Below are 25,446 nucleotides of genomic sequence, written 5' to 3'. Positions count from 1 at the left end.
TGCTGTTTACTGACTTGCCCCTCATGGCTTGTCCAACATGCTTTTGTATTCAACCCAGGACTACAAGCCTAGGGATGGCACCACACAAAATGGGCTGGGCCCTCCCCCATTGATCACTAACTGAGATGATACCTTTGAGATTTATCTCATGGAGGCATTTCCTCAAATGAAGCTGCTTTTTCTCTGATGACTCTAGGTTGTGTCAACTTGACACACCAAACTAGTCAGTACTGATACACTCTATAAAATATCACAATACTAAGATCAAGTAGATAAATTGTCTTTAAGTTTAGTGAAAAGGGGGACTCCTCAGTTTCCCTCTTACTAAATAAAAAAGGCTAAGTCCAAGAGTAATTTTACATTTAAAAGTTGATTATTAAAATCAGAGACAGTAAAATACAGTTGAAATCAAATACACATCAAGGAGAAAATAACTGATCACAGGCATGCTTTATTTACACTAAGCTTTAAAGAGTTTCAGTGCCAAGAGAAAGCAATCTACACTTGTATTGACTATGAACTCAACTGTCAAAGGGACAAAATTTATTAGTTTTAATTTTAAAAATTGTTTTTGGACAAATGATCCCAACACTTTTTAAAAGAGTCTAATTAAACACTTCAATTAACCCCTCTGAAGTACAAAAGATTATTATAACCTTAGATGTTAGCACTTGATTTGATCTGATTTTTCTATTATGCAAAGACTTTTAAAATTATGATCCTTAATTTTTGCTCCTTTCATAATTTTAATGTCTTTAATTTTTTCTGCATGTTACCAAAAGAAAAAAGATGAAAGGATTTTCATTCCTTCAGGGGCCCTTGAATTTTATGAAGTGCTTTTGTTATTTAAGTTTTACCATCTATACTTTATGCTTCTAGGTCCACATTCCAATCCAATGATTTGAATGGAGATACTGTGCATTTTATGGAAAAGCTGTTTCAGGAGCCTTAGGCTATTAAACAAAACCTTGTATGCCAAGCTTAGCATGTCTTCTTCTAAGGCTGGTGAAGGCCCTAGGACATCCCTAATAATATAGGCTCTTACCATTCTTTGAGTTTGCCCCCCTGAAGTAGGACTTTATTATTGAAGCTATCACATACCTTGGATACATGCCAATGAGATTGCAAGCTGGATTTAAACTGGGATCAGCCCTATTGGCTAACTTTTACAGGCCAAGGGAGTGCTATATCGACTACTGGAGGAGAAATGTTATTAGTGGTCTTACCCAGCTGTGAACCTTACAATTTAGGAGACCAATTTGCCAGGGACAATGTGCTCATACAGGCAATAGAGGCACTGACTCTGAAGCAACATAGACAACTTTTCTCTCATGGGTTTGATGCATATTTTACAAAAAGAAATACACAACTATAACTATAAATTTGGTCAAAATCATATGTTGCCAGAGGTCACATGCCCTAGCAGGAGAAACTCAATATTGTTCAGCTGAATTGTCAGCACATCAAACTGCCTTCTAAACATTTGTTTATACTTGATATAAATACTACTTGTACACTTCGCCTGAAAACTCCTATTTTTTAGTGAACAACCATCAATCTGAGGTTTATAGCTGCACAAGATCTGGGGTTAATGGCTGAGAATAAGTGAGATCAGTACTCAACTCTAAATTCATCACTTCTGCCATTCTTTCTAAGGATCAGTGAACTTTGTGGGAAAAAATGCAGAGTATTCCAGGAGTTGGAAAATAAGGAGTTAGGTTGTGAAATGTCTTATTCTTCATAAGACACAATAATTGTAATCACAAGTATCAATAGAGATATCAACACTGCCTCACATATGAAAGGAAACAACAAAAGCCAGTTTAAACTATTAACTAGTGAAGATTCCAGAATAGGAAATTACTGTCTTCCATTGTATACACACTAATTACCCCAACAGGCTCCAAAGCATAGTCCTAATACAACAGCCACACAGATAACCCTGTGTAAATCAACTGAGTTGCAAGTCAAACTGAAAACCCATTTATTTTGGGAAAGATGCTGGTAGGAATGAGGTGTGTTAATAGGCATGGTAGGCAATTGACAGCTCGAGTGAGTATGTAATCATAATATATTATATACATGGAGGAAATGCCAGGTCACTGAGGCAGGAGTGGGTGGGTGAGTAGGGGGAGCATCCTCATAGGAGCAGGGGGGGGTAGGGAGTTTGTGGAGGGGAAACTGGAAAGGGGATAATATTTGACCTGTGAATAAATAAAATAACCAATAAAAATAAAAAATGAAATTTTCAAATAATTAAAATGGATAGAAATAAAAAAAGAAAAAAACACTCAACTATATCTAGCATATCTGCTCTGAGGAATATAACTGTATCAGGTAAAAGTATAAGTAATTACCTCGATGACTAAGCTATTATTAATGTGTATCTAAAGAATACTGTTCCCAACCAGTAAAGTTTACTTATGAAGTAACTGTCCATCATCCAGAGACATGGTAGAAAATTGATGAAGGAGACCTTCAAAGTCTTTCTAACCTTCAAAACTATATGGTCCCATATCATTATGCATTAAAACTTGAACATCTCAGTATCTTACGACACTTTATATGCTGAAAAAGGAAGGTTCAATTTTAACAAAGTAATATTCAAATTAATTCTTTCATTTTTGAAGAATTATTTTTTCTCAAAAATATATGTGTTTAATTATCAGATGATCTATTGAGTTCCATTAAGGAATTTCTTTGTTTTTCATTTATTTTTTGACAGGGTATGACTATTAAGGCTTGATTGGTCTAGAACTCACTAAGTAGACTTGTCTCGTCCAAAGGCTTGCAGAGATCTCCCTGTCTCTTCCTCCTTAGTGCTCATGTTGAAGATGTGTGCATTTAAACCTAACCATATTTCATATGTACTTTATTTTTATTAACACTCCCCTTCCTCTCCATCTGCTGCCATGTTGTATGGATTTTGTTACCCTCCTCCCTCAAGATCTTTTTCCTTTTCTCATGCTGTCCTTACAATTTCATTTACTTTACACACACATATATCCATGTATATAAAAATTAAAATCCACTTCATGGTTGCTTATCTGCTGTGGAGTTTATGACTGGAAGTCATCTTCCTCCCCTGAGAAGATGCTGATATACATGCTGCCTTCCTTAGAAGTTTTTAATTTAAACACTAATATGATTGTACTTAAACTTTAACAAATTAAAAATTAGGCACAATTTTCCATTATTATTATTCTCCTTAGGCTATACAAACCTGTGTTAAGATAAGTAATCTGGGATGTAAAGTAAATAAATTAATGAAGAAAAATAGAAAAGGAAAAGGTTCAGTTAGCAATACTTCACAAGAAATAAATTAAACTCCCATGTAAAAATTAAACAGAAAGAAGCTCTAGTACAAAATTTCAGAAAATATGAGACAATGTAAGACCAATTGATGAAATGACACATCTTGTTCATATTTTGTTTAACTAGACCTTGCACTCTCACCATTGCATTTGTCTGAGTTGTAGTCATTCATGGATTGCCTTTGCCTCAAGAATAACGTTATTGGCTTTCGATCATCCAGTTAAAGGAGGACACAGTTGATGTGGCATGGTTCTAATGTATTATACTAGATTTTGATTGTTGGTTCATTTCTTTACTACAAAAACAACAAATCAACATTCTAGATAATTGCAACCTCATTACATTTTACATTCTCATCTTTATTTTACTAAATTGGTTTAAGTGGCACCGTCTTTTAATTGCTTAGGAAATTCTGTTTTGTCAAAGTACAATGAATATGTATGAGATTCAAGTGGAAGTTTTTGCTGTTTTCCTGTCTTATCATCCATCTTGCTTCCCCATAGTTAATTTTCTTTCAGTAGTTACAATCATTCCATTTCTTCTAAGGTCACATTTTCTAATTGGGATAATTACGACCTTTTAGGTGGTATATAGACATGGTCTTTTATCAGTCATTTGGTACTTACTGTTTCTTCTTCATGAGTTGTACAGTGACTTGGGAACTACATGATCATTTTCACACACATCATGCACTAAGTTATTTATCACCTTGAAGCAATAAGAGCAGTCAGTATACAGCAGCCATTTACAGTGTAGAGATAAAGGACATTAACTAATTATTTAATCTATCACTGGCATCTACAGGGGTTGAATGTAAAAGCCACTGGAAAAATCAGAAAGAATTTGAAGGCAGTGCTTGAAAGTTTAGGATCTGGTTGTGAGTTGTTTTATGCACTCTCTAAAATACACAGTGCTAAATAGAAGCAGCTCACTGAGTTTCTGCAAAGGCTCAGGTTAGAGCATACCAACTGGGTGTTAGTGCCAAATTATCAGTCCTCAACACCCATATACAAGAAACATTATACAGATTGAAAAGATTATATTTACGAATATATATGTACATATGTATAAGCTAGCAAGAACAATTGGTGAAAAAGAGGTCCTGAATTTGAAGGAGAGCAGGAAGAGGTACAGAAAAGGGTTTGGAGGAAAGAGAAGGGGACATTTGTATAATGAAATTATAATCTCAAAAATAAAGCATCCAAACAAACAAAAAGACTAACACAGGAAGACCTATCTTCAACAGGAGATTAAACACTTCGGACTACTCCCATTACTATATTGTTTCACCTGCTTCCAAGTTCAATTTCCAACATTCATAATATCAAGATGAATATCCATGATTTGTATATCTCTTCCTGTGGTAGGTTGCTCAGATTAACCCTTATAATTTTTATATATTTGAATGCTTGGCATCAATAGGCAGAATTGTTTTGGAACAATTAGTGGCTGTGGCCTTGTTGGAGTAGTGTGGCCTTGTTGAAGGAAGTGTGTCACTCAGAGAATGGCTTTGAGGATTCAAACACCCACTCAGGCCCAGTCTCTCTAAGTCTGCTGTCTTCAGTTCAGGATGTAATGCTATCTGCTAGTACTCCAGATCTATGACTATTTAGTTCCTTCCATGATGTTATACACTAACCCTCTAAAATTGTAAGCAAGCCCACAATTAAATGCTTTGTTTTATAAGAATTGCCTTGGTCATGGTGTCTTCACAGCAGTAGAACAGTAACTAACACACTTCCCAAATGATTTCTCTTACACATCTGAGACCTCACATTACTTTCAAATTTTCTTCTGCTTATCTTATCAACAGAATTAATTATCCTCCCAAAATCGAATTTAAAAATTGTGAAAAATAATACGGTCTTCTGTTTTGAGTAAACGGGTCCCTTTAATACACTAACATCCTTTAATTAAGAATTATTCAAAAATGCTAAGAAGCTATCTGTGTGCTGTAAGTATATACATAAGTACTGAGGACGTATTTAATAAACTCACAAACTCATTACCAGATGATCTAGTTTGCTTAATTCTCAATTTAACATGACCTAACCTTACCTGAGGGGGAAGATAACATCATCTGTGACAAGACACCTGTGCAATGTGATAAAACTGTCACTGGGGATGTTCTACACATATCTACTTATGCCAGATAGGAAGCTAATAACAGTCCTATGTACAAACAATGCAGAAAGTCCCACTTGGTGAATGTACGAGTGCTTGCAGGCTACTTATAGGAATATGCATGAGGAACTACTTACAGGAGCAGAAATGACTCAAAGACAGCTGCATCACCAAAGTCCACCCCAGCATGGATGACAGTTCACAGGACCTGGGAACCTGAAGCAGACTGTGAATTCTTCAGGCAAGTCAAGTGCTTGGAGAGTGTTCTTTTCAGGTGCCTCAGTTGAGCTTGTCTGGGTCTGCTTCATCCAGGCAGCTGATCTGGTGTCAGAATCTTATTGGCAGCTTGGCTGGTCTGAGAGATTCTCAATTTTAATTGTTTATTCCAGGGGAGGCGGCTAGTGAATCTGGAATCTGATCAGTCTGTGGAGCTTACTGAAGCTACTTTGAGTCATTGCCCCTCCTGCTTAAGGAACTTCTCTGTGGGATGCATTGTTAACAGTTTCAGAAGTTACTGTTGTATAATAAGAAACAACCTGATCAAAGTTTGCTCTGGTTCAAGTTTTTGATATAATCCACTAAGATAGGAAGGCGTGGTGAGGAGAATAACTCTGGATTTTTATGTCCACATTTCAGAAACAGAATGATGAATGTATATCTTCAGTCTACTTTGTTTTTTGCCCTGATTTAGTCCAAACCAGGACATATCAGACGATATAGCCCACTTTTTTGTTGAGCTTCCTTCCTCCGTTACACTTTCCTGAAAACTCCCTCCCAGACATATGTAGATCTATCTCTACTTGATTTCAAATCTAGTCCTATTGACAATAAAGAATAACAATCTCATAATCTTAATGCAATGGTCTGTGGATAGAAATTTAAAATATAGGTACAGGTATTTTCTTAGAAGTGAAAAAAAAACACAGTGAAAAACTATAACATTTTTTACTCTCAGTAAAATGAATTCAACCAGGTCTTAAATTTTGAAAAAAAAAAAGAAAAGGAAAGGAAAAAAAGAAAAGAAAACAAAAGAAAAGAAAAGAGCCAGCTTGCTTATGTAATGGAATTCTGTGGAAAGAGGGAAGGAGACCATTCATCTTGAGGCATTTACTTTCTAGTCACTGTATTCTAATATTTACCAAATATTTATAGTCACTAATATTTACCAGAAGCTTTACACAAAACAAGCTGAGCTATGAGTGCTTTTTTATTGCTAATACAATAAATACCCAGAGTACTGTATTGAGCAGCAGGATCTCCTAAGTTTGGCAAAACCATTCAGAGAAACATTTGGCATGACTTCTCCAGCACCAACCAAAGATACAGCATGAAAACAGTGGACTCCCCAAGCTTAAGGAAGCCAGATTCAGCTCACCTGAGAGTTACTGCTACTTTGTACATCATCGGGTATTGCTATGATATGCTGGTTTCCATTCCACTTAAGAAAGAGGCCCATGTGGTTTATGAATGTTCAAGAAACAATGAATAAAAATGATTATTCTTGATACAGCACTGATGACCAGGGTGATGAAGGAAACACAATTGTTGTACTCCTGATTATGACTGATCACTAAATTCCAACTACTTTGTTTCTAATTAGTGTGTTCTGAGCACTTCTCTTGCCATTTTTTATCTGCATCCAATCACTCTCTCTTCCTATTTTTCATTAATCCTTTTTTCATTTACATTTCAAATAATATCCCCCTTTCCCACTTTCTCCTCCAAAAACCTCCCATCCCATCCCCTCTCCCCTTTTCCTCCATGAGGGTGCTCCTCTATCACTCACCTACTCCTGTCTCATCATTCTAGCATTCCCCTACAATGGGTATACATAGAGTGATCCACTTTCTCATTCTTTATGGATTTTATGGGTATTGTACCTACACATATTAATGTGTACCACATGTACGCTGGTGCTCATGAATGTCAGATAAGGGCTTAAAAATGCTCCAAAATTGAAATTATGGATGGTTGTGAGAATACACATAGGCACTGAGAACTGAACCCAAATTTCTGCAAGAGATATGAGAGTTCTTAACCACTGAGCCATCTCTCCAGTCCCCAATCATTCTCATATTGAATGATAGTCATGAGACATTTTAAAGGCACTATAAAAATTTTAAACTGTTACCATGTTAATCACAATTCCCACTCATCTATTTGGCTTCTTAGAATAATATTGTCCTCTACATATATAGAAAATAAAATCAGAAGAAAAGTTTGAAACCCAGCTGCCTCTGTTTGTCTTAGTCTGTGCATTGACTTTCTAAGCCATCCTATCATGACATTTTTAATAAAAACAAAGCAACCTGGTTCACAAGGTTATGACCAATATTTAACAAGGCAAGGCATTGGTTCAAGGTGTACCAATAATAATAATTGAAACATTTTTAATGATTCAGGTCATGATGCAGTTCATTGAGGTTTTTGCAAAAAAAAAAAAAAAGAAAACATAATAGATATTGAAAATTTAAAACTGTTGGATACTTCACTTGTATGTGAACATCAAGTGTATCTTAGTTTCTAAATATTTTTCCTTGCACTTTTCAACTTGAGAATTTAATTTTATGTTTTAAGTGCAATGGAAATGATCAATTTACTACCAACTCCAAGCACTTACCACAACATTCATGAGAACAGAGTAGGTTTTAATGAATTACGATTGGTCAATCACATTCAAAAGGCTTTCAAGAAAGCCCTTCGAATATATATGGTCAGAATATTCTGAGAAAAGCATCTTTTATTCAGATGACAATTTTCAATATATTATTTCAAAAATAATTTTGAAGCAAAATTTTATAATTTTAATAAGTCTTCTTGGGCTACAAATATGAGTAAGATCTGTATAAAATTTTATCCTCTATAGAGCCAAACAACCTTAATTTTTTTAATTTTATTTATTTAGTCAAATTTATTTATGTGTCTGTGTGGATTAATTCTACATGTAACCACAGAGATCTGAATAGAAGGCACAAGAACTTGAAGCCTTACCAAGTAACAACTTGAGTAAAATGAGTGTTGTCTCTAACTGATTTCTCTTCGTTGACAGAACAGATGGGAATGTGTGGACCTTTATCTCTGCTGAGATGAAACTGTCATGGGCTCTTATACCTGAGGCTTGATGCATGCCCCTAGAAAAAAGCCATTCTGGAACTACTTATTTTTTTTTCAAAATAAAATACCACATTACTTCAATTAAATTCTATACTTGCAATTTTGAGTCATTCGTTTTATATTCTATTTCTATTTCTTTTCAGATTTGACATAAAATTAATTAGACATTGATTTATTCAAGAAAACTGGCAATATCACGTCATTTGCAGCAAAATAATATAGGGTCTGTTATGTTGGTATGAAATCTAAGGATGGACTAGGAAACAGAAAGTTTGCCTATTTTAAGGGTAAATGAAAATAGAGATAAAAAACTCAAATATCTAGGATTTGTTTTATTTAAAAATATTTTAATTGGTTATTCAATACCAAATAGACATTCCTGCTACATACATATACATACACATACATACACATATACTAAAGGAACTAAACGTCTTGAATTTATGTATTTAGCTGTGTGTGTAAATAATGATAGCTCCTGAAGGGAAAGAAGACATTAATTAATGATAGTGCTAGGCAGGTTATATGAGATAGTTTGAGGAAAAGGGGATAGAGAAGAATGAACTATTATATTTTAATTAGAGAAATAAAAATGTAAAACCATTTTAGAAAGCAAACATCAGCAAAGGTGAAGAAAATCCACCATGTTGTCTAGTGGCATGGGCAGCAAAACTTTCAGGGTCAAAGAGCAATCACGCTGGTTTTTGTGTTATATGGCTTTGTTCCTTCCTGCTCTGCCATTACAGAAGATCAGTCATAGACAATCTATGAAGGGACACATAGAACTGAGTTCTTATAAAGTTCTAGCAGCATATGAGCCACAGATTACAGATTATTAATGTAATATAGTCTTTTTATTTTAGGCAAGATATAGGTCAGTCAGGTTCAGATACATTTAGTGGTATATTGAGCCAAATATCTCAAAACTAAACATAGTTCTCAATTTCATCTAAACGTCTAACAATAAGCCTCATTTTAAAAACCTATGCAATTCACTGATAAAACAGCTAAAAGCAGTCTTGAATATTAATTTCTAGTATAGTCATTGTAGTTTACTTTATATTACTAATTATCTAATGAAAATGATTGGATAAGATACTTTTTGCAGTTGATCTTGTTCTATAGTTCTGTCCTGAAATTTCAGGAAGGGTACAGCTGCTTATAATCTTCTTGTTATCGGATTGCTAGGATTTCATATAATAAGAGCCAGGGAATAGACACAAGAATGTGTGTCCTATCTGACCTGGCTTTTAAAACTACCAATACTCAGTGTTCAGTAATAGAGGTTTCATCTTTATTTATCCTAATTATATTTCCAAGGCCCTATCTCAGATCATTAAAGTCAGATTGAGTGGATACCCTCATAATAAGTCACAGTGTGGAACAAATTCCAACAACACACATTTCAGAGAAGATAAACCATATTAAAATCATAGCAACTGTGACTCATTAGCTGAAGAGTCTGCCAGCAACAACTTCAACTCATTTTTTTAAATGACACCAATAGGCAAATGGTTAGCCTATTTCGTTACATACGGCTGTGAAGTTACAACCAATTTTTGCCTGAGGAATGGCCTATCATAGTGGTTGATCTAAAAGATTGCTTTTTCATAATTCTTCTATATGTCCATGATAAGGAAAGGTTTGCTTTCTGAGTAGCTATCTTTAATAGAAGTTGTCCAAAAAATAGATATCATCAGAGGTCCTACCACAAAGAATGTTAAATAGTCCTAAATGTGCCAATAAAATGGTTTTGTACAAGAACCATTGAAAATAATTCATGGACAATTTCCTCAATACATAATTTACCATTATAATGATAGCTTATTTTTTTAATTTATTTTTTTTTATTAACTTGAGTATTTCTTATATACATTTCGAGTGTTATTCCCTTTCCCGGTTTCCGGGCAAACATCCTCCTCCCCCTCCCCTTCCTTATGGCTGTTCCCCTCCCCATTGCCGCCCTCCCCCCAACAATCTAGTTCACTGGGGGTTCAGTCTTAGCAGGACCCAGGGCTTCCCCTTCCACTGGTGCTCTTACTAGGATATTCATTGCTACCTATGAGGTCAGAGTCCAGGGTCAGTCCATGTATAGTAGTGGCTTAGTCCCTGGAAGCTCTGGTTGCTTGGCATTGTTGTACATATGGGATCTCGAGCCCCTTCAAGCTCTTCTAGTTCTTTCTCTGATTCCTTCAACAGGGGTCCTATTCTCAGTTCAGTGGTTTACTGCTGGCATTGCCTATGTATTTGCTGTATTCTGGCTGCGTCTCTCAGGAGCGATCTACATCCGGCTCCTGTCGGCCTGAACTTCTTTGCTTCATCCATCTTGTCTAATTGGGTGGCTGTATATGTATGGGCCACATGTGGGGCAGGCTCTGAATGGGTGTCCCTTTTATGTCTGTTTTAATCTTTGCCTCTCTATTCCCTGCCAAGGGTATTCTTGTTCTCCTTTTAAAGAAGGAGTGAAGCATTCACTTTTTGATCATCCGTCTTGAGTTTCATTTGTTCTAGCCATCTAGGGTAATTCAAGCATTTGGGCTAATAGCCACTTATCAATGAGTGCATACCATGTATGTCTTTCTGTGATTGGGTTAGCTCACTCAGGATGATATTTTCCAGTTCCAACCATTTGCCTACGAATTTCATAAAGTCATTGTTTTTGATAGCTGAGTAATATTCCATTGTGTAGATGTACCGCATTTTCTGTATCCATTCCTCTGTTGAAGGGCATCTGGGTTCTTTCCAGCTTCAGGCTATTATAAATGAGGCCATTACCTACAGGAAGTAACCCTAAGGGCACCAAAGAAATGAAATTGGGCAAATAGATGTGTTCCATTTTACAGAGTTTGGTAAACTAAAATACATGCACAACACAATTAACACATGTTCAGAATATCGATGGACAACTATCTTAGTTTCTGAAAAGGATGATTCTGTAATTATACATTTGTAAATAGTTATGGCCATTATGACAATACCCATTCAAATTAAGACGAACAATGCTCCAGCATATGTCTCTAATAAATTAAAGATATTTTTACATATTATGATATAAAATTATGTTACAGGTATAGCACACAATCCTATAAAACAAGCAGTTGTAGAGAGACCTAATTGTACTTTTTTTAATTGGGCATTTTATTTATTTATATTTCACATGTTATTGCCCTTCTTGGTTTCTCCTCTATGAACCCCTATCTCATCACCTCTGCCCCTGCTTCTATAAGGGTGCTCCTCTACCCTCCTACTCACTCCTGCCTCACCCCTCCAGGATTCCCTTATGTTGGGGCATCAAGCCTTCAAAGGACCAAGGGACGCCACTCCCATTGGTGTCATATAAGACAATCCTCTGCTACATATGCATCTGATCCCTCCATCTGTACTGTTTGGTTGGTGTTTTAGTCCCTGGGAGCTCTGGAGGGATCTAGCTAGTGATACTATTGTTCTTCCTATGGGGTTGCAAACCCCTTTAGCTCCTTCAATCCTTTTCCTAAGTCCTCCATCGTGGTCCCTGTGCTCAATCTAATGGTTTGGTTGCAAGCATCTGCATCTGTAATGGTCAGCCTCTGACTTAAAAGTAAAAAGGGTGTAAAAAGAATACCCAGAGATAGATTTCATAATGCTTTTTTAGACTTACATTTTTTGAATGCTAATAAGCAAAAAACTATAGCTGCTGAAAGATATTGGTATAAAGAATAAACTGTTGAACTAACCCATTTTGTTTATTTTAAACATGTCCTAACCTCAGAATGAAAAACCTGTACTGTTACTCTGGAAGAGAGGTTATGCCTATATTTCCACAGAAAAAGAAATGCTATAGGTTCCTTCCAATTTGATAAAAATCAGATATGACAGAGGGAGACCCCTTGAAGGTCTTGGCTATGGACAAGAAGATAGATAGTGGATATGCTGATCTCTGTACATGGGAACATCTCTGGGATCAGCTAAGACACAAATGTTTATACACAGGTAATAAATCTTATGGGTACAAAATTCTCATGTCTCATTATTACATACAATCCTTTCAGATGGAATGGATAAGGATTTATATTATGGATTAATTATATGATCAAACAAATTTTTTTTAATTTTTTTTAAGATTTCATTTATTGTATATGAGTACACTGTAGCTGTCTTCAGACACACCAGAAGAGGGCATCAGATCTCATTACAGATGGTTGTGAGCCACCATGTGGTTGCTGGGATTTGAACTCAGGACCTCAGGAAGAGCAGTCGGTGCTCTTAACCGCTGAGCCATCTCTCCAGCCCCCTCAAACAAACTTTTAAAGAATGACAATTGTGTTTTACCTACTCAAGGAGCAGAAAATCATCCTTAATTAATCTGTGTATCCTGCATGTTCCGTACAAATGTCTCCACAGAACTATGTGTTGCTGGTAAATCTTGTATACTGCAGCATGGAAGACGAAAAAGTCATCATTGACAGTTCTAACCCTGTGGGAGGCTGAGATATTGGACCTACTATTCCAACTCCCTGCTTGATCCTACCTCAACTGCACTGAAGCTGTTTCCTCTAAAGACTTGCTCCCAGGACATTTTCAGAACAGCTTACTTGCTCATCCAGCCTTTCAGTTAAAGTCATGACTTCAGCTAAGCCCTGAACTTTCTCAGCACATTGAGATTGGACAACAAATGATGCCAGATAGCTTCATTTTGACTTTACCTTTCTTTTTTCAATTTCCTTTTGGACAGCCAAAGAGGAATCTTTCACCACAGTTTAATAGAAAGCAATTATAAAAAGATTGTCATTCCAATCCCTTAAGTTAGGGTAGATGGTTTTGGTCATTTTCTTAATTATAGAAATTCTGTCATCCTAGGGGATGATATACAAATAATTATGGTCTTGGACAGGGAAAAATGAAATAGGGGGCCTTAAATGGATTTCTATCTTTCCTCTTCTCTATCCTTCTTTCTCCCTTAGGTAAAGAGAAGGGGGTTGAAAAGAAAATGGAGAATATAATAATATTATAAGAAACTGGACATATAAGGATGGATTATTGAATCTACTCTTAAAAAAGGTATTTTATGCCCAAGAGAGGTATAGCTGGATCCTCAGGCAATACCCAAAAGATGCCTCAACATATAAAAGAGACACGTGCTCCACTATGTTCATCGCAGCCTTATTTATAATAGCCAGAAAATGGAAAGAACCCAGATGCCCTTCAACAGAGGAATGGATACAGAAAATGTGGTACATCTACACAATGGAATACTACTCAGCTATCAAAAACAACGAGTTTATGAAATTCGTAGGCAAATGGTTGGAACTGGAAAATATCATCCTGAGTGAACTAACCCAATCACAGAAAGACATACATGGTATGCACTCATTGATAAGTGGCTATTAGCCCAAATGCTTGAATTACCCTAGATCCCTAGAACAAACGAAACTCAAGACGGATGATCAAAATGTGAATGCTTCACTCCTTCTTTAAATGAGGAAAAAGAATACCCTTGGCAGGGAAGGGAGAGGCAAAGATTAAAACAGAGACTGAAGGAACACCCATTCAGAGCCTGCCCCACATGTGGCCCATACATATACAGCCACCCAATTAGACAAGATGGATGAAGCAAAGAAGTGCAGACCGACAGGAGCCGGATGTAGATCGCTCCTGAGAGACACAGCCAGAATACAGCAAATACAGAGGCGAATGCCAGCAGCACACCACTGAACTGAGAATAGGTCCCCTATTGAAGGAATCAGAGAAAGAACTGGAAGAGCTTGAAGGGGCTCGAGACCCCAAAAGTACAACAATGCCAAGCAACCAGAGCTTCCAGGGACTAAGCCACTACCTAAAGACTATACATGGACTGACCCTGGACTCTGACCCCATAGGTAGCAATGAATATCCTAGTAAGAGCACCAGTGGAAGGGGAAGCCCTGGGTCCTGCTAAGACTGAACCCCCAGTGAACTAGTCTATGGGGGGAGGGCGGCAATGGTGGGAGGGTTGGGAGGGGAACACCCATAAGGAAGGGGAGGGGGGAGGGGGATGTTTGCCCGGAAACCGGGAAAGGGAATAACACTCGAAATGTATATAAGAAATACTCAAGTTAATAAAAAAAAAAGGTATTTTATAGATATAATCTTATATTAGTAGAAATCTTAATATTTTGATAAAGTATTAAAGTTATATTTTCTGACATTGATATAAAAATTTTGTATTGATACAGGTTTAAAGATTTCATTAATATAAATCCTTTTATTTTGATACTAAATTTAAGATTGATATGTTATAACATTTATATGTTTTGGACTTTTACTTGAATTATGATGCTAAACACTTGCTCCAAAGACCTGGTTGTCTCCAGGGACAAGAGAATCTGCACATACACAAATGATGAATGATGCTATTTAACATCACCTCCCAAGTTATTCCCTGTTGGTTAAATAAATATGCTGACAGCCAATAGCTGAGCAGAGGAGATATAGATGGAGTTTGTGGTTCCCAAGCTTGAGGTCAGAGGAGAACTACAAGGAGGGAGAAGGAAGTGGAGAGAGGAGAAATCCACCATAGAATAGATAAATCAGGATAAGGGCTAGTCAATTGGACTTAAGAGCTTCCTATATGGAACACAGCAAATTATAAAATCAGTTATTTGATGGATAAATAGATCCTAATAGCATGTAGGGTAACCAACTGCCCAGCTCTAATGCTGATTAAGGCTTATTGTTTTTTCATATTGTTTTATTATTTACATGTACAGACATTTGCTTATATGTGTTTCACTTATTATTATTATAATTCTCTTTTATAGTCCAGACTTCAACCCTCACCCATTCTGCTCTCCAAATGCTCCCCATTCCATACCTTCTCCTCCCCCACATCTTCAAGAGGATGTCCAACCCTTACTCCACCAGACCTTCCCACTCCCTGAAGCTTTAAGTCTCTTGAGGGCTAAATGCATCTACTCTCATTGAGGCCAGACCAGGCAGTCTTTGTTGTATATGAGTTAGGGCCTCACATAAGTTGGTATATGCTGCCTGGTTGTTGGCTCAGTGTCTGAGAGATATCAGGGGTCCAAGTTAGTTGAGACTAATTCCTCAGCTTCTTTCAGCTTATCCCCAATTCAACCGCGGGTGTCCCCAGCTTCTGTCCATTGGTTGGGTGCTAGTAACTACATCTGACTTTTTCATCTTCTTGTTGGGCCTCTTAGAGGGCAGCCATGCTAGGATCCTTTCTGCAAGCACACCATAGCATCAGTAACAGTGTCAGGTCCCCAGTTCTCCCCTTGAGCTGGATCCCAATTTGGACCTGTCGCTCACTGGACCACCTTTCTCTCATGCTCTTCTCTATTTTGTCCATGCAGTTCCTTCAGAGAGAAACAATTTTGAGTCAGAGCTTTTGACTGTGGGATGGCAACCCCATTCCTCCACTTGATGTCTTGTCCCACTACTCACTGTAGAGCACTTCATCCAAGGTCATTCCCTTTGTGTTTTGGTAGTCTCTCACCTCCCAGGTTTCCAGTATATTCTAAAAAGTCCCCCCCTCACCTCCTACCTCCCAAGGTTACCTTTCTGAATTCTTTCTGCTGGCTCTCAGGGCTTAATTCATGCTCCTCCCAAGACCTGATCATGTTCCCCCTTCCCCTCCCTGTCCCCCTCCCACCCAGGCCCCTCCCTGCCTCTGATCCCCATGATTACAAGATTGAAAACAAATGGTCATAGTAATTAGCCCATAAAGCTGCCATTATGGAATCAACTGAAAATTCAAACAATTGAAATCTAAAGGTTACAATTAAACTAGCTTCTTAGTCATTCCCTGTTCTTTGGGATTCTCAGGTGTATTCACACACAGTTTATTATATGGATACATTCATTTATGTTTCAGTCTTTCTACATAAAAGTGTATGTGATAGACACAATGATACAGTTTATATAACGTGTATAATAAAACAATGATTCATGCAGAGTATTTCTTCCAAGTAAGGTTCTTCTCCTTCCATTCCTGTCTACATTATTTTAGATTTAATTCAAATGACTCTAGTGGCAATGCAATCAATTTTCTATGATATAACTACATATTTGAAATTTAAGAATGTATATAGTTGCACTGCACATATGAGCAAAATAAAACCATAAAATTTAATGCAGTCTAATGAAATCAATAAAATATGATTCAATATACATATAATTTGTTCACAATTTAACATGATCCCAAAACTTATGTATTGGAAATTATGATAAAATGGCAGCAACTCCATTACAGAGTTGCTAAGAATTCTGTTGATGCATAATTGGTTTCCTTCTTCATTGGGTCCTTTCTTGTAATTTCAGGCATTTGTGGCTAATATCATCTCTTATGAAACAAAACTTTGTCACTGACTTGCACCTTTGATTTAGTAAAAAGCATCAAATTTGTCTAAAGGATACCAATAAATGCCACCTCCAGTAGAATAATGCACAGCCATTTTATTGGGAATATTATATTGAAATATGTTGTTCATAGAGTCTACTAGACAAAAAATCTCAGCTCACACTCCTGTTTCAGATCTTAGCATCAGTGTTGCTGAGGTCAAGTCATATTCTTTAATCTCAGAATATATTTCCTCCTACTAAGGTAGGTATGAAGAACAAAAGAGTGACTGTCAATGTGCTATACAAATTTCAAGACACTGTTTTCTGTATTGCTGCAAATAGGAGAACTTAGAAGATGTGTATGGATGATCCTAATATTGCATCATCATCATCATCATCACCACCACCACCACCACCACCACCATCATAGTCATCATAGTCATCATCATAGTCATCAACATATTCTTGCCATCATCTTCATTTGTTATCATCATCGTCATCGTCGTCATCGTCATCGTCGTCATCATCATCATCATCATCATCATCATCATCATCATCATCATCACCACCACCATTGTTTTTATTTTTCAAAACAGGATTTGTATGTGTGTAGCCCTAGCTGTCCTAAACCACACTCTGTAGACCACGCTGACCTCAAGCTCAAAGAACTGCCTGCTTCTGCCTCCTGTGTACTGAAATTAAAAGTTTGTATAGCATCTTGGTAGCAATGTTATCTTTGTAGAAGTTTATTGTTAGTGTAAGAGTAGACAGACAGATGTATGAAGTCAAGGCCATGTGTAGAAGCTTGAGAACAACTTTATGAAGACTTTTTGCACCTGCCACATTTCCATGAGTTCCAGGGGTTAAATTCTGGTTTCTAGTCTTATGTTGAAAGTTTTTACCAACTAAGCCAACTCAGTAGCCACTTAATGGCATTGTTTGATTTACTCATGAAACTATTAAAATTATCCTAACACTTTCACTATACAGTCACATCTGAAAGTTATATTGTGAAATATCCCACTGAGTGACTGCTATAGTAAGAAAACCAATAATGTCAAAATATGCTTTTGATAAAAAATAAAATAGGATAACAGCACATTTCAGTCATTGATGTGAAATTCAATACAAAATGAAAAGTCTTCATGAAAATATATAACTTAAAATATGCATAATGTCCATGAGCGTGTATGTACAATGGACCATTTTCTCACAGATAAAATATTATTTATGGGTTTTACTATCCTATATAAATTGTATGTAATAGTTGGTTTCTTTGTGATGTTATGATGGTTTCATAAGGTGTAATATATACATATATTACTCTTTCCTTATCCTCTATTTCTTTCTCATGCCCAACTTCCATTCCTACTAACATTGTCCCTGTTCACTTGCAAAGTAGATCCTAATTTTTTCATGTTTCTTTGTTTTTTGGTTCATTTAGCAATCCAATTAAGTTTCATCAGGGTTGCTGACAGGAGCACGGGTTCGAGGATATTTAAAGAAATGGATGGACAGGTCTTCCTGGTTGCTGCCGCTGCAGAGAGCCCCTGGGCAGCACCCCATGAGCGAACCTGAGCCTCGGGACCACAGGTAAGACCAAATTTTCTGCTGCAAGAAAGCTGCCTGGTGAGCTTGGGACACACGGAAGCAGAATTTCTCTAGGACCGGGCACGTTCTGTGTTTACCGGTTTGTCCCACACCCGCGGATCCCGGCCCGCAGCAGCTCTCTGCTCCCAGACCCGGTGAGAGAGAGGCCCAAACGCCTGGTCAGGTGGGCACTCCTGAGGCTGCAGAGCAGAAGAGACCAACAACACTGCTCACCCCTGCCCACATCCCTGGCCCAAGAGGAAACTGTATAAGGCCTCTGGGCTCCCGTGGGGGAGGGCCCAGGAGCGGCAGGACCTCAGTGCCTGAGACACCACCGGAACCTGAAAGAAACAGACCGGATAAACAGTTCTCTGCACCCAAATCCCGTGGGAGGGAGAGCTAAACCTTCAGAGAGGCAGACAAGCCTGGGAAACCAGAAGAGACTGCTCCCTGCACACACATCTTGGACGCCAGAGGAAAAAGCCAAAGACCATCTGGAACCCTGGTGCACTGAAGCTCCCAGAAGGGTCGGCACAGGTCTTCCTGGTTGCTGCTGCTGCAGAGAGCCCCTGGGCAGCACCCCACGAGCGAACCTGAGCCTCGGGACCACAGGTAAGACCAAATTTTCTGCTGCAAGAAAGCTGCCTGGTGAACTCAAGACACAGGCCCACAGGAACAGCTGAAGACCTGTAGAGAGGAAAAACTACACGCCCGAAAGCAGAACACTCTGTCCCCATAACTGACTGAAAGAGAGGAAAACAGGTCTACAGCACTCCTGACACACAGGCTTATAGGACAGTCTAGCCACTGTCAGAAATAGCAGAACAAAGTAACACTAGAGATAATCTGATGGCAAGAGGCAAGCGCAGGAACCCAAGCAACAGAAACCAAGACTACATGCCATCATCGGAGCCCAATTCTCTCACCAAAACAAACATGGAATATCCAAACACACCAGAAAAGCAAGATCTAGTTTCAAAATCATATTTGATCATGATGCTGGAGGACTTCACGAAAGACATGAACACACTTAGGGAAACACAGGAAAACATTAATAAACAAGTAGAAGCCTACAGAGAGGAATCGCAAAAATCCCTGAAAGAATTCCAGGAAAACACAATCAAACAGTTGAAGGAATTAAAAATGGAAATAGAAGCAATCAAGAAAGAACACATGGAAACAACCCTGGATATAGAAAACCAAAAGAAGAGACAAGGAGCTATAGATACAAGCTTCACCAACAGAATACAAGAGATGGAAGAGAGAATCTCAGGAGCAGAAGATTCCATAGAAATCATTGACTCAACTGTCAAAGATAATGTAAAGCGGAAAAAGCTACTGGTCCAAAACATACAGGAAATCCAGGACTCAATGAGAAGATCAAACCTAAGGATAATAGGTATAGAAGAGAGTGAACACTCCCAGCTCAAAGGACCAGTAAATATCTTCAACAAAATCATAGAAGAAAACTTCCCTAACCTAAAAAAAGAGATACCCATAGACATACAAGAAGCCTACAGAACTCCAAATAGATTGGACCAGAAAAGAAACACCTCCCGTCACATAATTGTCAAAACAGCAAACGCACAAAATAAAGAAAGAATATTAAAAGCAGTAAGGGAAAAAGGTCAAGTAACATATAAAGGGAGACCTATCAGAATCACACCAGACTTCTCGCCAGAAACTATGAAGGCCAGAAGATCCTGGACTGATGTCATACAGACCCTAAGAGAACACAAATGCCAGCCCAGGTTACTGTATCCAGCAAAACTCTCAATTAACATTGATGGAGAAACCAAGATATTCCATGACAAAACCAAATTTACACAATATCTTTCTACAAATCCAGCACTACAAAGGATAATAAATGGTAAAGCCCAACATAAGGAGGCAAGCTATACCCTAGAAGAAGCAAGAAACTAATCGTCTTGGCAACAAAACAAAGAGAATTAAAGCACACAAACATAACCTCACATCCAAATATGAATATGAAGGGAAACAATAATGACTATTCCTTAATATCTCTCAATATCAATGGCCTCAACTCCCCAATAAAAAGACATAGATTAACAAACTGGATACGCAACGAGGACCCTGCATTCTGCTGCCTACAGGAAACACACCTCAGAGACAAAGACAGACACTACCTCAGAGTGAAAGGCTGGAAAACAACTTTCCAAGCAAATGGTCAGAAGAAGCAAGCTGGAGTAGCCATTCTAATATCAAATAAAATCAATTTCCAACTAAAAGTCATCAAAAAAGATAAGGAAGGACACTTCATATTCATCAAAGGAAAAATCCACCAAGATGAACTCTCAATCCTAAATATCTATGCCCCAAATACAAGGGCACCTACATACGTAAAAGAAACCTTACTAAAGCTCAAAACACACATTGCACCTCACACAATAATAGTGGGAGATTTCAACACCCCACTCTCATCAATGGACAGATCAGGGAAACAGAAATTAAACAGTGATGTCGACAGACTAAGAGAAGTCATGAGCCAAATGGACTTAACAGATATTTATAGAACATTCTATCCTAAAGCAAAAGGATATACCTTCTTCTCAGCTCCTCATGGCACTTTCTCCAAAATTGACCATATAATTGGTCAAAAAACGGGCCTCAACAGGTACAGAAAGATAGAAATAATCCCATGCGTGCTATCGGACCACCACGGCCTAAAACTGGTCTTCAATAACAATAAGGGAAGAATGCCCACATATACGTGGAAATTGAACAATGCTCTACTCAATGATAACCTGGTCAAGGAAGAAATAAAGAAAGAAATTAAAAACTTTTTAGAATTTAATGAAAATGAAGGTAAAACATACCCAAACTTATGGGACACAATGAAAGCTGTGCTAAGAGGAAAACTCATAGCACTGAGTGCCTGCAGAAAGAAACAGGAAAGAGCATATGTCAGCAGCTTGACAGCACACCTAAAAGCTCTAGAACAAAAAGAAGCAAATACACCCAGGAGGAGCAGAAGGCAGGAAATAATCAAACTCAGAGCTGAAATCAACCAAGTAGAAACAAAAAGGACCATAGAAAGAATCAACAGAACCAAAAGTTGGTTCCTTGAGAAAATCAACAAGATAGATAAACCCTTAGCCAGACTAACGAGAGGACACAGAGAGTGCGTCCAAATTAACAAAATCAGAAACAAAAACGGAGACATAACTACAGATTCAGAGGAAATTCAAAAAATCATCAGATCTTACTATAAAAACCTATATTCAACAAAACTTGAAAATCTTCTGGAAATGGACAATTTCCTAGACAGATACCAGGTATCGAAGTTAAATCAGGAACAGATAAACCAGTTAAACAACCCCATAACTCCTAAGGAAATAGAAGCAGTCATTAAAGGTCTCCCAACCAAAAAGAGCCCAGGTCCAGACGGGTTTAGTGCAGAATTCTATCAAACCTTCATAGAAGACCTCATACCAATATTATCCAAACTATTCCACAAAATTGAAACAGATGGAGCCCTACCGAATTCCTTCTACGAAGCCACAATTACTCTTATACCTAAACCACACAAAGACACAACAAAGAAAGAGAACTTCAGACCAATTTACCTTATGAATATCGACGCAAAAATACTCAATAAAATTCTGGCAAACCGAATTCAAGAGCACATCAAAACAATCATCCACCATGATCAAGTAGGCTTCATCCCAGGCATGCAGGGATGGTTTAATATACGGAAAACCATCAACGTGATCCATTATATAAACAAACTGAAAGAACAGAACCACATGATCATTTCATTAGATGCTGAGAAAGCATTTGACAAAATTCAACACCCCTTCATGATAAAAGTCCTGGAAAGAATAGGAATTCAAGGCCCATACCTAACATAGTAAAAGCCATATACAGCAAACCAGTTGCTAACATTAAACTAAATGGAGAGAAACTTGAAGCAATCCCACTAAATCAGGGACTAGACAAGGCTGCCCACTCTCTTCCTACTTTTCAATATAGTTCTTGAAGTTCTTTTTTTGTTTTTTTTTGGGGGGGTATTTTTTTTATTTTTTTTTATTTTTTTTTATTATCTTGAGTATTTCTTATATTCATTTCAAGTGTTATTCCCTATCCCGGTTTCCGGACAGACATCACCCTCCCCCCTCCCCTTCCTTGTGGGTGTTCCCCTCCCAAACCTCCCTTCATTGCCACCCTCCCCGCATAGTCTAGTTCACTGGGGGTTCAGTCTTAGCAGGACCCAGGGCTTCCCCTTCCACTGGTGCTCTTACTAGGATATTCATTGCTACCTATGGGGACAGAGTCCAGGGTCAGTCCATGTATAGTCTTTAGGTAGTGGCTTAGTCCCTGGAAGCTCTGGTTGCTTGACATTGTTGTACTTTTGGGGTCTCGAGCACCTTCAAGTTCTTCCAGTTCTTTCTCTGATTCCTTCAACGGGGGACCTATTCTCAGTTCAGTGGTTTGCTGCTGGCATTCGCCTCTGTATTTGCTGTATTCTGGCTGTGTCTCTCAGGAGCGATCTACATCCGGCTCCTGTCAGTCTGCACTTCTTTGCTTCATCCATCTTGTCTAATTGTGTGGCTGTATATGTATGGGCCACCTGTGGGGCAGGCTCTGAATGGAGGTCAAAATATCACTATTTGCAGACGACATGATAGTATATTTAAGTGATCCCAAAAGTTCCACCAGAGAACTACTAAAGCTGATAAACAACTTCAGCAAAGTGGCTGGGTATAAAATTAACTCAAATAAATCAGTTGCCTTCCTCTATACAAAAGAGAAACAAGCCGAGAAAGAAATTAGGGAAACGACACCCTTCATAATAGACCCAAATAATATAAAGTACCTCGGTGTGACTTTAACCAAGCAAGTAAAAGATCTGTACAATAAGAACTTCAAGACACTGAGGAAAGAAATTGAAGAAGACCTCAGAAGATGGAAAGATCTCCCATGCTCATGGATTGGCAGGATTAATATAGTAAAAATGGCCATTTTACCAAAAGCAATCTACAGATTCAATGCAATCCCCATCAAAATACCAATCCAATTCTTCAAAGAGTTAGACAGAACAATTTGCAAATTCATCTGGAATAACAAAAAACCCAGGATAGCTAAAGCTATCCTCAACAATAAAAGGACTTCAGGGGGAATCACTATCCCTGAACTCAAGCAGTATTACAGAGCAATAGTGATAAAAACTGCATGGTATTGGTACAGAGACAGACAGATAGACCAATGGAATAGAATTGAAGACCCAGAAATGAACCCACACACCTATGGTCACTTGATTTTTGACAAAGGAGCCAAAACCATCCAATGGAAAAAAGATAGCATTTTCAGCAAATGGTGCTGGTTCAACTGGAGGGCAACATGTAGAAGAATGCAGATCGATCCATGCTTATCACCCTGTACAAAGCTTAAGTCCAAGTGGATCAAGGACCTCCACATCAAACCAGACACACTCAAACTAATAGAAGAAAAACTAGGGAAGCATCTGGAACACATGGGCACTGGAAAAAATTTCCTGAACAAAACACCAATGGCTTATGCTCTAAGATCAAGAATTGACAAATGGGATCTCATAAAACTGCAAAGCTTCTGTAAGGCAAAGGACACTGTGGTTAGGACAAAACGGCAACCAACAGATTGGGAAAAGATCTTTACCAATCCTACAACAGATAGAGGCCTTATATCCAAAATATACAAAGAACTCAAGAAGTTACACCGCAGGGAAACAAATAACCCTATTAAAAAATGGGGTTCAGAGCTAAACAAAGAATTCACAGCTGAGGAATGCCGAATGGCTGAGAAACACCTAAAGAAATGTTCAACATCTTTAGTCATAAGGGAAATGCAAATCAAAACAACCCTGAGATTTCACCTCACACCAGTGCGATTGGCTAAGATCAAAAACTCAGGTGACAGCAGATGCTGGCGAGGATGTGGAGAAAGAGGAACACTCCTCCATTGTTGGTGGGATTGCAGACTGGTAAAACCATTCTGGAAATCAGTCTGGAGGTTCCTCAGAAAATTGGACATTGAACTGCCTGAGGATCCAGCTATACCTCTCTTGGGCATATACCCGAAAGATGCCTCAACATATAAAAGAGACACGTGCTCCACTATGTTCATCGCAGCCTTATTTATAATAGCCAGAAGCTGGAAAGAACCCAGATGCCCTTCAACAGAGGAATGGATACAGAAAATGTGGTACATCTACACAATGGAATATTACTCAGCTATCAAAAACAACGAGTTTATGAAATTCGTAGGCAAATGGTTGGAACTGGAAAATATCATCCTGAGTGAGCTAACCCAATCACAGAAAGACATACATGGTATGCACTCATTGATAAGTGGCTATTAGCCCAAATGCTTGAATTACCCTAGATCCCTAGAACAAACGAAACTCAAGACGGATGATCAAAATGTGAATGCTTCACTCCTTCTTTAAATGAGGAAAAAGAATACCCTTGGCAGGGAAGGGAGAGGCAAAGATTAAAACAGAGACTTAAGGAACACCCATTCAGAGCCTGCCCCACATGTGGCCCATACATATACAGCCACCCAATTAGACAAGATGGATGAAGCAAAGAAGTGCAGACTGACAGGAGCCTGATGTAGATCGCCTCTGAGAGACACAGCCAGAATACAGCAAATACAGAGGCGAATGCCAGCAGCAAACCACTGAACTGAGAATAGGTCCCCCGTTGAAGGAATCAGAGAAAGATCTGGAAGAGCTTGAAGGGGCTCGAGACCCCAAAAGTACAACAATGCCAAGCAACCAGAGCCTCCAGGGACTAAGCCACTACCTAAAGACTATACATGGACTGACCCTTGACTCTGACCCCATAGGTAGCAATGAATATCCTAGTAAGAGCACCAGTGGAAGGGGAAGCCCTGGGTCCTGCTAAGACTGAACCCCCAGTGAACTAGTCTATGGGGGGAGGGCGGCAATGGTGGGAGGGTTGGGAGGGGAACACCCATAAGGAAGGG

Source organism: Rattus norvegicus, chromosome 6 (assembly GCF_036323735.1).
Source record: "Rattus norvegicus strain BN/NHsdMcwi chromosome 6, GRCr8, whole genome shotgun sequence".
Taxonomy (NCBI): Eukaryota; Metazoa; Chordata; class Mammalia; order Rodentia; family Muridae; genus Rattus; species Rattus norvegicus.
The sequence above is the reverse complement of the archived record's forward strand: the minus strand, read 5'-3'. Positions refer to the sequence as shown.